This window comes from Dermacentor silvarum, chromosome 9, assembly GCF_013339745.2.
Source record: "Dermacentor silvarum isolate Dsil-2018 chromosome 9, BIME_Dsil_1.4, whole genome shotgun sequence".
Lineage (NCBI taxonomy): Eukaryota > Metazoa > Arthropoda > Arachnida > Ixodida > Ixodidae > Dermacentor > Dermacentor silvarum.
In genome coordinates, this window is record NC_051162.1 from 42095971 (window position 1) to 42109983 (window position 14013).

The following is a 14013-nucleotide window of genomic DNA, read 5'->3' on the forward strand; positions in this document are numbered from 1 at the left end:
CGTGCATCCAACGACTCACAGAATCGTTTCCATTTTTGAGATTGGAGCGCATCGATGCGCCGCTGAATCTTCTTTTGCATTCGCCTTGCCTCTCTGAGATCGTGGATGGATCGTGACTTCAGCCAAGCTAAAGAACAAGCAGGCTTCAGGAAGCGATATTCTACGATGGATCATGTCGATGTCATCAACCAGGTAATAGAGAAATCTGCGGAGTACAATCAACCTCTCTATATGGCTTTCACAGATTATGAAAAGGCATTTGATTCAGTAGAGTACCAGCAGTCATAGAGGCATTATGTCACCAAGGAGTACAGAATGCATACATGAATGTATAGCAAATATCTACAAGGATTGCACAGCAACCTTAGTTCTCCACAAGAAAAGTAGAAAGTTACCTTGCAAGAAAGGGGTCAGGCAAGGAGACACAATCTCTGCTATGCTATTCACTGCATTTTTAGAGAGAGAGAGAGACAAAACTTTATTTTGATGGGGCACCGAGAAGCGTTGATCTCCGTGGTGGGTGGAGCCTTCAGTCCAAGGTCCCAGCGGCGGTGGCAGCACTTTCGGCTCTGGCGATAAGCTTTCGCTGATGCTCCAGCGCCGAGCTGGTCAACACCATCTCCCACTGCTCGTGCGTTGCGTTTCAATGTGGGGAGTTATTGGGGATATTTTGGCATGCCCATGTGGTGAGATAGAGGGTAGCTCGCTCTGTACAAAAAGGACAAAGGGGCTGGTAAAGGGTGGGGTACATCGCGTGAAGGAGCGTGAGGAGAGGATAGGTGTTGGTCTGGAGTTGCCTCCAGGTCGTGGCTTCAGCTCTGGTAAGGGATGGGTGCGGGGGCGGCATCGTTCTTCTCGAAAGGCGGTAGTGCTGCAGTATATCGTAGTAAGTTTGTAGTGTGTCTGGACTTGGGTCTTCTGGCGTCTCTTGCAGTGCCCGGTTGCAGTGACCTCGGGCTATCGTTGTGCACGATGGTTTCCGCTGACGCCTTCATGTCCCGGTGTCCAAATTATCGTGGTGCGGGGTATTGCATGTTTAGAAAAAGTATTCAAGCTCTTAGACTTGGAAGGCTTAGAAGTGATAATGAACGGCGAATATCTCAGCAACCTTCGGTTTGCAGATGATATTGTCCTATTCAGCAACAATGGGGACGAATTACAGCAAATGATTGAGGACCTCAACCAAGAAAGAGTAAGAGTGGGGTTGAAGATTAATATGCAGAAGGCAAAGATAATGTTCCATAGCCTGGAAAGGAAACAAGAATTCAGGACCACCAGTCAGCCTCTAGAGTCTGTAAAAGGGGTACGTTTATCTCGGTCAATTACTCACAGGGGACCCTGATCATGAGTAAGAAATTCATAGAAGAATAAAATTGGGCTGGAGTAAATACGGTAGGCATTACAAAATCCTGACTGGGAGATTACCACTGTTGTTGAAAAGAAAAGTGTACAATCATTGCATTCTACCGGTGCTAACATATGGGGCAGAAACTTGTAGGTTAACAAAGAAGCTCGAGAACAAGTTGAGGACCGTACAAAGAGCGATGGAACGAAAAATCTTAGGTCTAACATTAAGAGACAGCAGGAGAGCGGTGTGGATCAGAGAAGAAACGGGGATAGCCGATATTCCATTTGACATTAAGTCGAAAAAGTGGAGCTGGGCAGGCCATGTAATGCGTAGGATGGATAACAAGTGGACCATTAGAGTTGCAGAATGGATACCAAAAGAAGGGAAGCGCAGTCGAGGACGGCAGAAAACTAGGTGGAGTGATGAAGTTAGGAAATTCGCAGGCGCAAGTTGTAATCAGCTAGCGCAAGACAGGGGTAATTGGAGATCCCAGGGACAGGCCTTCGTCCTGCAGTGGACATATAGGTTGCGGATGATGATGATTGTCAACACCGTTGCAACTTCCTCCGCATAACTGCAGCGAGTGAGACTGTGCACGCACGGAGCAGATAGGTGCGTCGCATCCGCCTCTCCTAACCTCCCCCCCCCCCCTTTATTATAATTTTTTTTGCCTTGTTGGTTCGCTGGGAGAGCCGAGTTCGACATCCATGCCAGCATTATTTACGGCGAGTTTACCTGCCTGACCGTTGCTCTTCAATACTCACTCAACCGTCCTGTTTTTCGGACCACGAGAACTGGAACACCGGGAAGGCCTTCATGAGTTTGTAACATGCCGTACACTGCAACTGCTCACACAAATATTAAGGAGGAGAGGGGGGGGGGGGAGAGGGGCATCTCGCCCCAGCCTCGCCCTCACACTGCTCAAGAAGGCTGCAAGTGAGCGAAAACAGTACCGACATCTTTTTTTCTCCTCTTTTCAAACGCGCCGCTGATCATTTATGCTTTGCGTTTTCGTGAGAAGACCGATTGCACAGCGTCAGGCTTTAGGCGTTGCCTTTTGAGCGGCATGCCGAGGTTTTTTAGCACAGCTGGGCTGGTCACATAAACATCGTCCACGAAGTGGTCCGCGCAAATGAAGTCATTTTTTAGAGGTCTCCAGTCTGTGCGTGATGGCTGACAGGCAGGTATCCAAAGTTAACGCACCTTCTCGTCTCTGGGAAACGTGTGCGACGGCGGGTCACGAACGACGATGCTGTTATAACAGGACTGTCTGGGCACTTCCTTCCGCCGCGACGAACGCGTCAATACCAAGCGACGACCGCCGGAAGGCGCGTGTAAAACGCACCACGGCATGCGAAGATCGCCGAAAGGGGTTAAACAAACGCCGCAAGGGACCGACATCCCCGGAAACACTGCGACGGCAGTGCGACACTGCGATGACGTCAAATTTCAGCTTCTGCCGGTGGCCGCTTGGAGGCAAGGTGCAGCAGAAAATCGCACAAAAATGTTTCTTGTTTTTTGTAGCGTTAGCTACACTGGCCTAGCCAAGCCCGTTTCGCGCGGCACATCAAGAGCCATGCTGCGCCACGGCCGGGCTCGACTGGCGCGCGCGCTCGCTTCTTACGGCCTTCGCATCGGGGCTAGTTCATGCCTATGGCCGCTTCTTGGAGGGGGGCGCTGCGACCCCACCCTGCTCAGCTGCTCCCAGCCGATCTGTGCAGCGCGCGCAACGCTGGAAGATTGGGTCGGGCGCGCTTCTTACCTCACCGTGCATTCAAGAACAAGTCGCCTAATTGTAGAGGACGCGTAAATTGTTCATCTAGGCTTCTTATAAATGGATGCAGTGTAACTGAATTAATACATCAAGCTTCTTTAAATTCACTGGAGATGTATGCGCCGGGAGAACAGCTCTCCGCCATCAAATGCATTTTGAGGAATTTAAATAAATATTTATTGCTCGTACGCACTTACAATGGTTGCCATACTTTCAGGCGAAAACTCTTGCGGACACACCAGCTCACAAATGTGTCTTATTCACAATTACAATCTAAAGTGTTTCCTTGGCGGCTTGTGTACATAGGCCGACTTGTCGTTTTCGTCACTCAGTTGGTTTGACTGATTTACAAGGACTATTCTCAGAAACTTCTCGGCAATTAGATTTGCGGATCGTATCGCATGGCTGTCGTCAACACCTTCAGGGCAGCTCAAGATGGGAGCGCGTTGTAATTATCTTTCGATTACTTCTAGTACATTCCTGCGTGGCAGGTGTTCGGAGGCTTTATCGAAAAAAAAACGCTATTATTTATTTATTTTAATTTTATAAATACTGCAATCACCATGCGGTGATTTTAGCAGGGTGGTACAAGCATAACGAATACATTGGTATGTACAGAAAATGCACAGGTTAATAAAGAAAACTGTTATTTGAATAAATACAAAGCGTACAGGTTGGGCACACGCAACGTTACACTAAAGAAGTAAAACACTGTCACTGCAAACATGGCACAAACAAAATAATGTCACTGTAAACATGATAAAAAAAGAAGTGAATGTTGGCGCAGAGACGACGTCATTTTTGCTGGTTCCAGTCCACTATTGTGCGCGGAAAAAAAGAATACTTAAAAGAGTCGTTGCGTGAGGAAAAAGGAGTTATAGTGAAATTATGTATTTGCCGAGTAGCGTATCCGGAGGAGAAGGCTACGATCTTTTTATGCCCATCTTATAATTCCCCTTTATTAGTTGATGCTATCTTGTCCAAAAGCGCTAGAAACTCGGGTTATATCCTCATTGCTTGGGAACTGGTGAAAAGAAACACCGGGTGTTTTCTCGAAACGGGACTTGCAATACGGAAGACAGCCATACACCATCACACAGCAGTTATATACCGATGTGCAGTGAACGGCGCCAACACTTGGCTGTGGCAGCGCGTACTAAAGGCTGTACGACCGTCTTCAGGAGACTGCATACTGAACAACACTGACAGAGCACCGCATAAAATGCGCGGGAAAACGATCGTGCGAGCGCGAAGGCAAGCGCATGTACGCGGAGCAGGGGAGGAAGGGTCAGGGTCGCAGCGCCCCTACCGCCGACGGGTGGCGAAACGTACTGAGAAACTCTCCCATTGTTTCCCCGACGGGTGAGAAGGCCGTAAGAAACGAGCGCACGCGCCAGTCGAGCCCGGCCGTGGCTGCGCATGGGCAAGGATCAGTAATGTCGCACGGCTTGCGCACCGGAGCCACCGGAGCCGGCACCTCTCGCGCACTCCGCCGCCGTCGCGCGCGGCTCACCGGCGCCGGTCTGCGCATTCCAGAGGAGTGACGTCGTAGCCGTGGTAGACGCACTGGCGCCGGCGCGCGCTCGCTGTCCAGTCGCCGTCTGACACTGCGCTGGAGCCTCTGCGCTTCTGACTGGCGTTTGCCAGTGTGGTATAGCCATGAAGAAGGAGAGCGCAAATGCTGCTCAACAGCGCAGAAGAACGGAGAAGCTTGACTCATCGGATCCCGAAGTAGTTGCCTGGCAATTAGCGGTTGAGCGTAGGAGGAATGAACAGAAGAAGGCTATATACATGTGCCACATAATACGTACACCGCGTGTGTGTCATTGGAGCAGCAGTAAGCATGACAATCAAGCTAATCCTTGACAATCTAGACAACCAGGAAAGCTAAGAATAATCAGCTGAACCTTTGCTAACGCTACGTATATTCTGGCATAGCTGAGCTAAGCCACTGCAACTTTTTTTCAAAGCAGCTTGTTGTATTCGTCATTTTCAACAGTTCAACTTTTGTTCCGGCACAAACAACCACCCGCCAACTTTTGTGTCCATATCCCTTTAAGGGGGAGAGGAGGGTCAGTACATCCAGACATCCCGCACAGGTTCCGCGCATGGTTCCAACACCAACAAGTCATCGTTATCATGCCGTAGGCGTCATTTCGTCGTCATCATATCGCCCCATTTATGATATTGTCATCATTCCTTCGTTGTTTTTTATTCTTCTCTTGTTGTCTTCTCTTTCCTGCCCTTACCGTATCCCCCTGTGCATAGTAGCCAACCGGACACTTAATCTCGTTAACGTCTCTGCCTTTCACCTCATGTTTTCCGCCCCGCAGCCTCCATTCGTCGTAATGTCATCGTCATTACTTGGCCGCTTTCATTCTGTCCCTGCCACTCTGTTGTCATATCCTCATCATCACGCCGCCATCTTCCAGCCACGGCCGCTGGATAAAAAAAGGTGTGGCCTGCCACGTCGGGCGCGTTGCAATGGGAGCCAACGTGACGGCCGTAGTAGCATTGTCGGCCGCTTGGCTGGGCCGAACGGCGCCAGTCATTGGCGACGGAACGCGTCGGCTTGCACGCGTGACGGCGTTCCAAGCGCGTTCCTGACGCATTTGCTATGCCGATGCCAGACAACAGCACCCGACGTGTGGCGCCGCGGCGGATCACACAGTTTTCGATGCACGCGGCAGGCCACACCTTTTTTTATCCAGCGGCCGTGTTCCAGCCATCACCATTGCCCCGTCGTAACAGAGTCGCCGTCATTTTGTCGTAGTCGTTCCGTGGCCGTCATTTTGTCGTAGTGATTCAGTTGTCGTCATGCCTTCGTCGCCACGCTGTCGCCGTCATTGTAGCTTGTCAGAACTGGGCACGATGACGTCATGAAGATGACGGTGTGACGACAGTTCCGCAGTAGTGCAGAACGGTGGTGAAAGTTGACGCAGTGATGCGGCCACGGCAGCTTGTGTGGGAGCCACCACTAAGAGTTGGTTTAAACCGTAATTTTTAGCTATTATAAAATAAAACTTACCTGTACTTCATTCTAAAATACAGTAACTTCTTTGCAAGGTATTTTTTTCTTGCCAGTAATCTGTAATTGTTGCCTCTTCCGTCACATTTTATCGCATCCACGTTGGAGGTCATCTAGGAGATTCTACGGCGGCGGCAGTGAAAGGTGGTGGCGTTCTTCAGCGACGCACCCTGCGTGGGAGCGCCGAAGCGATCGTACGACTCCTTGGTATGACTACGGGGTCCGTGTTAACGCTCTGGTGGCGTCGGGTGTTGAATACACATAAGAACTGGTAATAAAAAAAACCTTATACTACTTATTAAGCGTGTGAGAAGTCGCTCATAAATGTTCGCTGGCAAATATCTGCGACATATTTTTGTCTAATCATTTCTACGTTCGCGGGCTCCAGTGGACACTATCCTGGTTCACCGGATTCCATAGCGATAACACGGGTGAATGCAAGCACAGGTGTAACTCTTAGCATATTGACAAGGAGGCTCATGTCACACACGGAAAGAAATGCTTCTTTCGAAACATTGTCTTTTAGCAGAATTCGGTATTGCAGCGGAATTCTTACGCGAACAGAGCCCTTCAAATACGTTCCTATCCATGGAGCCAAATGCTTCCTGACCGCTAGCATTCGAGAAATTGAAAAGCCATTGAACTTTCTCTGGGTAGTCTGCAAATTCCGTCGTCATATCTAATTTGCATTATAAATAACATTAACGTCAAAATCTGCAGAAATTACTTTTTGAAAGATTTCTTCATATGCTTTTGAATAACAAGTCCTCAGGGAAGGCAAATATGCCCAAAAGTATAGGCTTCGACGAAAAACGTCTATCAGTATGGTCAGCATGGGAGGTCAATTGCTGTAACAGCATGTTGAGAAAACGCAATACTTAGGGAGCGTAGTAATACAATTGACACGCATGCTCGTTTAATTTTATGCAGTGACCGCATTTGAATGGCTGACATGTTAACGGTTGTCGCTCACGCTCAGCGCAAGATGCGCCTTTCTCTAGCGTAAGTTTCTCGACCGTTATCGAAAGTTCTATCTGTTGCCTATGTTGTCGACGAGCCTCGTGCCTCGTGTCACCGAGCCGAGCCTCGTGTAATGAATTTCTGTGTTCGACAGAAATGGTGATGCACAGTACATTCTACGATTTAAGCGAGCACCAACGATTACGCTGGAAGGTGCATTGGGCCATGTATCATTTGCCGACGCGTCTGATTTGCAGATCAGATTTCGACGACCGTCGACTGTGCTCGCCACTACCGTTGTGCAGCAACGTGGGCACAGGCCCACCCAATAAAAATTTGGTGTCGCGATTCACAGCCTTGCTATTGTGTGCTTCACCGTCACCAGAACGTAACGATATTGCCGCTTATATATTAGCAGGCTGTACTACCAACGTGCCTTACTTTGGTATCGTTGTGTAGGGCAAAGAAGCCACTGCACGATCATAATAGGTCGCGCTGACAGATGGTGCCGTTTTTGACACTGAAACCTGTGCTCATCAGGAGTTGGATGGGTTACAAGTCAGCTATTCATTGCAGAAACTTGACGCTTGTTCGGCTGTGGCGGCCCGGCTTTTGGCACGTGGGGTCAGAAATGACGTCAAGACAGTCAGGAAATAAGACGGAGGAATGCCTAATAAAGCCCACCACGTTTCACCACAGCGGGTACACCACGAACAGGGAGCAAGAAAAGTTGCAAAATTAGACTATAGGAGCCCCGCTAGGTGTAACGTAAGCTAAACGTATAAGCGTTTTAATGCATGAATAAATGCAACTCATGTATTATTGCGATTCGCTTTCCTAGGTTACTTCACCCATTCTTCGGGGGCTATCTATCTATTTATCTATCTATCTATCTATCTATCTATCTATCTATCCATCTGCGCCTCTAACCATTTTCCGCCAACTTGGGTCACTGGGACCCCTTTTGAACTCAGTTCGGTCACTGGGGTTGTTCTACTAGGTATTTTCTGCTCTTCAAGGAACTTCTTTGACGTCAACTTGGGTGACTATATGTTACTTAGTACGTCCGTTTTCAATGGCAAGAGATCCTTTAGGATTTCCCCGGTGCCAGGGCGGTATCGTACCCGCTTCATAAATGTTTCGACATACTTCTCTTAAGACATATTCACACAAGCGCCATGAGCCGATGACAGTATTTTTCCAAGCCGATGACAGTATAATTCAGTTGTACACGTGGCTGCCAAATTACGGTCCCTTCGAGACACTGCTGCAACTTGCAACTCCTGAAAGGGAGAATACTTTTAGGAGTGAGAGTGTGCATCCAAGAAAAAAGTAGGATTCCGCCGACACAACCTGTCGCGAGAAAACCTGCTCTTCAGCACACTAGTCAGTCTGTAAAACTTTTCCAGATGCAAATGCATGTCTCAGGATTTTTGTCTTAAATTTCTCCAAGCAAAAGCTAGAGAACGTTTACCACCTGGGTTAATTCGCAGAATAAAAATTTGATAGGCATGTCACCAAATGCGGCGAGCACGAGAGATTGCGGATATCAGCATGCCTAAGTGTTCAAGCAAATGTAACCCAAAGCACGTGTAATTATCGAGGCAACAGAAGCTCAGTGGGAAGTGTAAGTTTCTCTGGTTGTGCAATCAGGAAGTTGCTCATCGCAAACATTGGCCAATGTATTAAAGGGAATTCGCCTCTCCTGGCGTTGGTAAACCCTCTATATAAAAAGTAGCGACATTCTTAGATCTTGCCGCCACCGCGCTCACCCGGCGTTTCCTCCTCGCCGCCTCCTGTCGCCCCAGCCTCTTTCATTCCCCCATTGGCCAATCCATGTCACGTGGAAGCAATCGCGCTTTTGTATATATTTTTTTCTTTCCAGCGAGCTCCGACCGCCATTCTCGGGCCTGTGGGACGAAAGTGCTGTACGCACAAACGGATCAAACGTGTTTGTGACAAGAAATTCGTTGTGATGGCATGCTGCAGCGGTGTCAGTTGCCGCAACCGACAAGGCGAGGGCAAAAGACTTTTTTTGTTTACCATCCGGCGAGCGCAAACGCTTGTTGCACTCTTGGTATTTGCACCGTCTCGCATCAACGCGTTGCTACTTCCAAAACGGCATTTTAAGGCCAGTAACTGACTGACGAAGCAAAATCGCGCTTCAAAAACTTGTCCGCAAGGCGCGATCGAAGTTTTCAGTGGATTTCCTCTGGTAGCTCGTTAGCCATCATCTGCTACGGCAGGGTCGACATGAGCGGCGCCACTGTCGAGATCCCGCCTCGATCGCGCTGGCCGTGCCGAGCGCGACAGTGGAACGGAGGGGGAGGAAAGTGGTTTGCGCGACTTTTTATTGACCCTTTTCGCGGAACAGTTTGCTCTAGAGGAACGAGGTAGCGCTTTCGGCGGCGCGCCATACGTTGCCTCAGCGAATGCGCACGAATACGAAACCATCACTGCTTCTGCCCTGCTACTGTGCGATCAGCTGTCGGAAATGCAACTAGATGTTCGCTAATGCACTGTGACCATTTCATGCTGCGAAATGTGTAACGATAAAAAGAAGACGTGGGCGGTAGTTAGCAGCAAAAATTGTGATTTGCATGTTAAGGAATGGAGTCAACCTGTATCACCGCTGCTACATAAGGACTGCCTGTGTTGCCGGCCTTTCGCGATGTACGGTCTTCCTCGAGGATAAAAAAAGATAATTCATCCGCCAGCGCTATATAGCTAACCTCCAAGGAATGGACTTGGAACTCCGGAACGTCGGCACTTAAGAGTGAGCACCGCTTATTACAAAAGGAAGTAGCGCCACTTACTGGCATAGTAAGTTTCTCGCACGTTATCTACACACATCCACCCCTACTCGCACGAAAGCTTATGCCCACCCTATCGCCAACCTATCAATAATAAGTGAATGGGCACACACTTGAATCAATGTGCCGAAGCATGAGTGACGGCGACTAGACCGACAAGACACCAATGTTGGAAGCTGAATGTTTCGTGACCGTCCACAGAGTAAGCGAGGGAATAGCGATAAACGATAATAGGTCTTTGTTTGCTACATGCTACCAAAGTACAGAACATTTACATTCGAAGCTCTGCGCGCAGCAAGAACAAATCTATCGCAGCAGAGCACACCCGCGAGCAATTAGGCTGAAAAGAAACAATGAGATAGTGGTCACACCAAGAAACTTTACTGAGTCAGAAATATGACAAGCCGCTGCTTTAAAATGTTTTACAATAAATAACGAAGAGCACACTACTCCTGATTTAATTCATAAGCGGAAAGTGTGAACAGCTTGGAATACATTTATATCCCGCTTTTAATAAAAACACCGTATACGCTGCTCGCGCCGTTTGGACAAGGCGTAGTGAGCTCTGAAAGCACTTACATGTCCTCTAAAGCTGTGGCCAAAGCTTTGTCTCGTCTACACTCTCACCGTCTACGATTTGCGTCGAAACGGAGGTTTGCTGCGCTGCACCGGCATCACGCGCTTGCATTGTAAACACGGAGGTAACACAGGCGGCTGAGGCAAGCAATGGACGCGTCACCGCGTGACCAAACATGGCAGCGCCCACGGGAGCGCCGGGAAAAGGGTCAATATACAGGTGTTTTAGCCGTTGGGCGCTTGCGGCGCCTTCTGTGTGACGTCACACCACGGGCCTCCATTCTCCAGCGACTCGGCTCGTCGCGGTCGCCGCGCGGCCACCGCTCCTGCCGTTGGCCACCGTTCCACCGCTCCTGCCAGTCAACGTACCATCCTTCACATAGTATTGGGTTATACCTGTGCCGTTGACCACAGCAGTAACGCTGGCATCGACATATTGTTGACGCTGTGATGCTGCCGCGACAGCTTGTGTGGGATTCGTCACTAAGGGATGGTTTAAAACGGAATAATTAGTTGTTATAAAATAAAAATTACCTTATACCTCACTGTAAAACACAGTAACTTCATTGCGAGTTTTTGTTTTTGTCGTTAATCCGTAATTGTTGCTTCTCCCGTCGCATTTTGCCACCTCCACGTTGGAGGTCATCTAGGTGATTCCACGGCTGTGGCAGTAAAAGCTGGTGGAGCTGTTCTGCAACGACGCCTGCGTGACACTCCGAAGCAACCATATGACCATGCAGTCGGTGATAACGTGCAGGGGCGTCTGGTGTCGAATCATGATAAGAACTGCTAACAAACAGACTCTCAGTACTCGTGAAGAATGCGATAAGACGTTTATTCAGCATCGCTTTCATGCATGAACACGGAAAGTGATGCATATTTCTAAACATTGCGCACCGAGAGAATTACGCATTGACAGCAACCAATGACCGATACCAATGAAGCGAAATATACGCTGACTGCTGACGAACAATATCTTAAACAGCTCCCGGACTTGCTCTGGGTAGGCTGCAAATTTCGCCTTCATATGTAATTTGCAATATAAAAAACTATAATGAAAAAAATTTACAGAAAACAACTTCTAATATTCCTTGCTATCCTTTAGAATAACAATTCCACAAGCTAGAGAAATATGCCGAAACTACATGTTTCGACGCAAAACGTCTATCAGTATGACCAGCATCGAGTTGTCGCTTTCTAAAACCGCATGCAAAGAAAACGTAATACTTAGGTAGCCGATACATACAGGCTTTGGCTCCGTAGTAATATTATTGCCACGAATAATTTATTTTTGCCCGGTGAGTGCGTTTTAACGGTTAACAAATGTTGACGGTTATTGCTAAGTGCAAAGCGTGCCTTTCTCCACCAGAAGTTCCTCGAATGTTATCGATGGTTGTCTCTGTTTTCTATATGTTCGGCCAAGCCTCGTGTAATGAATTCTGTGCGCGATGGGAATACTGGTGTACATTCAACAACTTACACGAGCACCAAATATTACGCTGGAAAGTTCACTGGACCTTGTATAAGCAGACAACGCGTCAAATTTGCGTATCAGATTTTGACGATAGTCGACTGTGCTCGTCGCTATCGTTGTGCTTCAAGTGTCGGTTGCTTTTATTGGCACAGGCATGCCCAATAAAAGTCGCAGTTTCGGCCGAAAGGCGAAGAATCGATTGCGATAGCAAATTAGTGAACAGCTATAGCAAGTAAGGATGGTAGTTTTATCGGCCGTATAAACTTGTAAACATAGGCACACTAACTCAATGAACAAGCATGGTGTAACGCGCGCACAAGCAAACAGTAACAGATCTCACTCGATGACCGCGGAAACTCGCTGTCAAAATGCGTAAGTGAAGAAGCGCGGCAGCGAGCGAATTGACGTTTGTGCTGAGTCATGCATCACTAAGCCGCGAAAAAACAGCGGCCGGCGGACTGTGGGCCCGACGCAGATGGTTTTCAACATAAAGCGACCCGGGCGGGCGTGCGAGGCCGCCAGGGCCGCCCGGAAGTAGAACACGCCCCCCTCCCCGTTGCTACCCCCCCCCTCCCCCGGAGCCATGCGGCCCGGAGCCTTGCAGCGCAATTCGCAGTGGCTTCGAATTTCGGGTAATTTGTAATTTCATCGCATGCTCCGTATGGTCTCTTGCAATGTTGAGTTTATCCACCACCAAGGTCCTTACATTTTTATAATGCATTTCTTTGTTTACTCTCTGCACCGCTTACAAGCTATGCCAAAATGAGAGCACAAAATTACGTGGATGCACAGTGTGAGAGAGATAAATAACTTTATTCATGAAAAATAGGTTAAAGGGGCCGGAGGATTGGTCCTCTGTCCAGGACTCCAGTGCCCACCACCACACGCCGTGCCTGATCCAGGAGGCTCAATTGAGTCTCCAGGTCAGTCCGGGCGTGGATGGCTGCCCAATGCTCCGTAAAAAATTTGTACTAATTAGGGTGAATTTGAATTTTGGGGTCGTCATTTGCACTCCCGTGTCACATGGGGAAACGATGGCCTCCCCCCACACCAGGGGCATTGATTGGCATATCTGGTTGTCCAGATTGCATGCCATCGCCCCGGATGTGCGTAGGGGTTTGTCCGGATTTTTCTGTATAGCCGAACCTCCGCCCATATTAATTGCGGGTTTGGCACAGCGAGTTCTTGGCGTGAACGACGTGGATGTTCTAAGACATAGCATGCTAGCATTTGCTTGTTGTTTCCGATTGGGCAGTCATTCCTTGCTCGGATTGAAGTCTCGCGTGAAACACCGTCTCCCCTATGTTGCCAGTGACACCAACATGCCCCGGACACCACACAATGTTGAGTTCTTGTCTTAGTCGATCGCCTAAGATGTTAAGGGCGATCCTGGGGATTCTTCCATGGAGGAAGAGTCGGCACGCTGCCTGGGAGTCCGTGAGGACGTAGGCGGGCCTGTCTACTCCCTTCCGTGTCTTTATCGCAAGTGCCACGGCAGCCTCCTCCACTGTGCTGGTGCAGGCTTTGCGGACCGAAGCTGTTGTAATGGTTCTTGGGTTTTGAGAGGGTCAAGAAGTAGCCACGATAACGTGTGCCTTAATGTTCCGTACGGCGTCTGTGCATATTTTGTCGGGGTTATTGCTGAACCGTATTTCTAACTGTTGGGCTCGGCCTTTACGCCTGCCTTCATGATAATTTGGGTTTATTTTGGGGGGATGGGGGAGATCTTTAGTTTTTCTCGCACCTCCCTCAGTATGTCTACTAGTTCGCTTCTGCAGTAGTGTGAATTGATCGGGTATCATAGCTCTTCCAGGAACCACCTGCCCGCCTGTGACATATTTAGGCATTCACGTTTTGTGAAAATTATCATTGTTGTGTGTTCTTCAAAGGTGTTGTACACCTTTGTACCCCAAGTGCCTATAGTCTCTCCGTGGAGCCTTCTCCATTGGTAGACCCAGATCAGCCTTATACGCCATGCGTATTAGGATGTCGGCCTGCTCTGTCTCTTTACGGTTAAGGTCGTGATACGAAGGCTGTAGG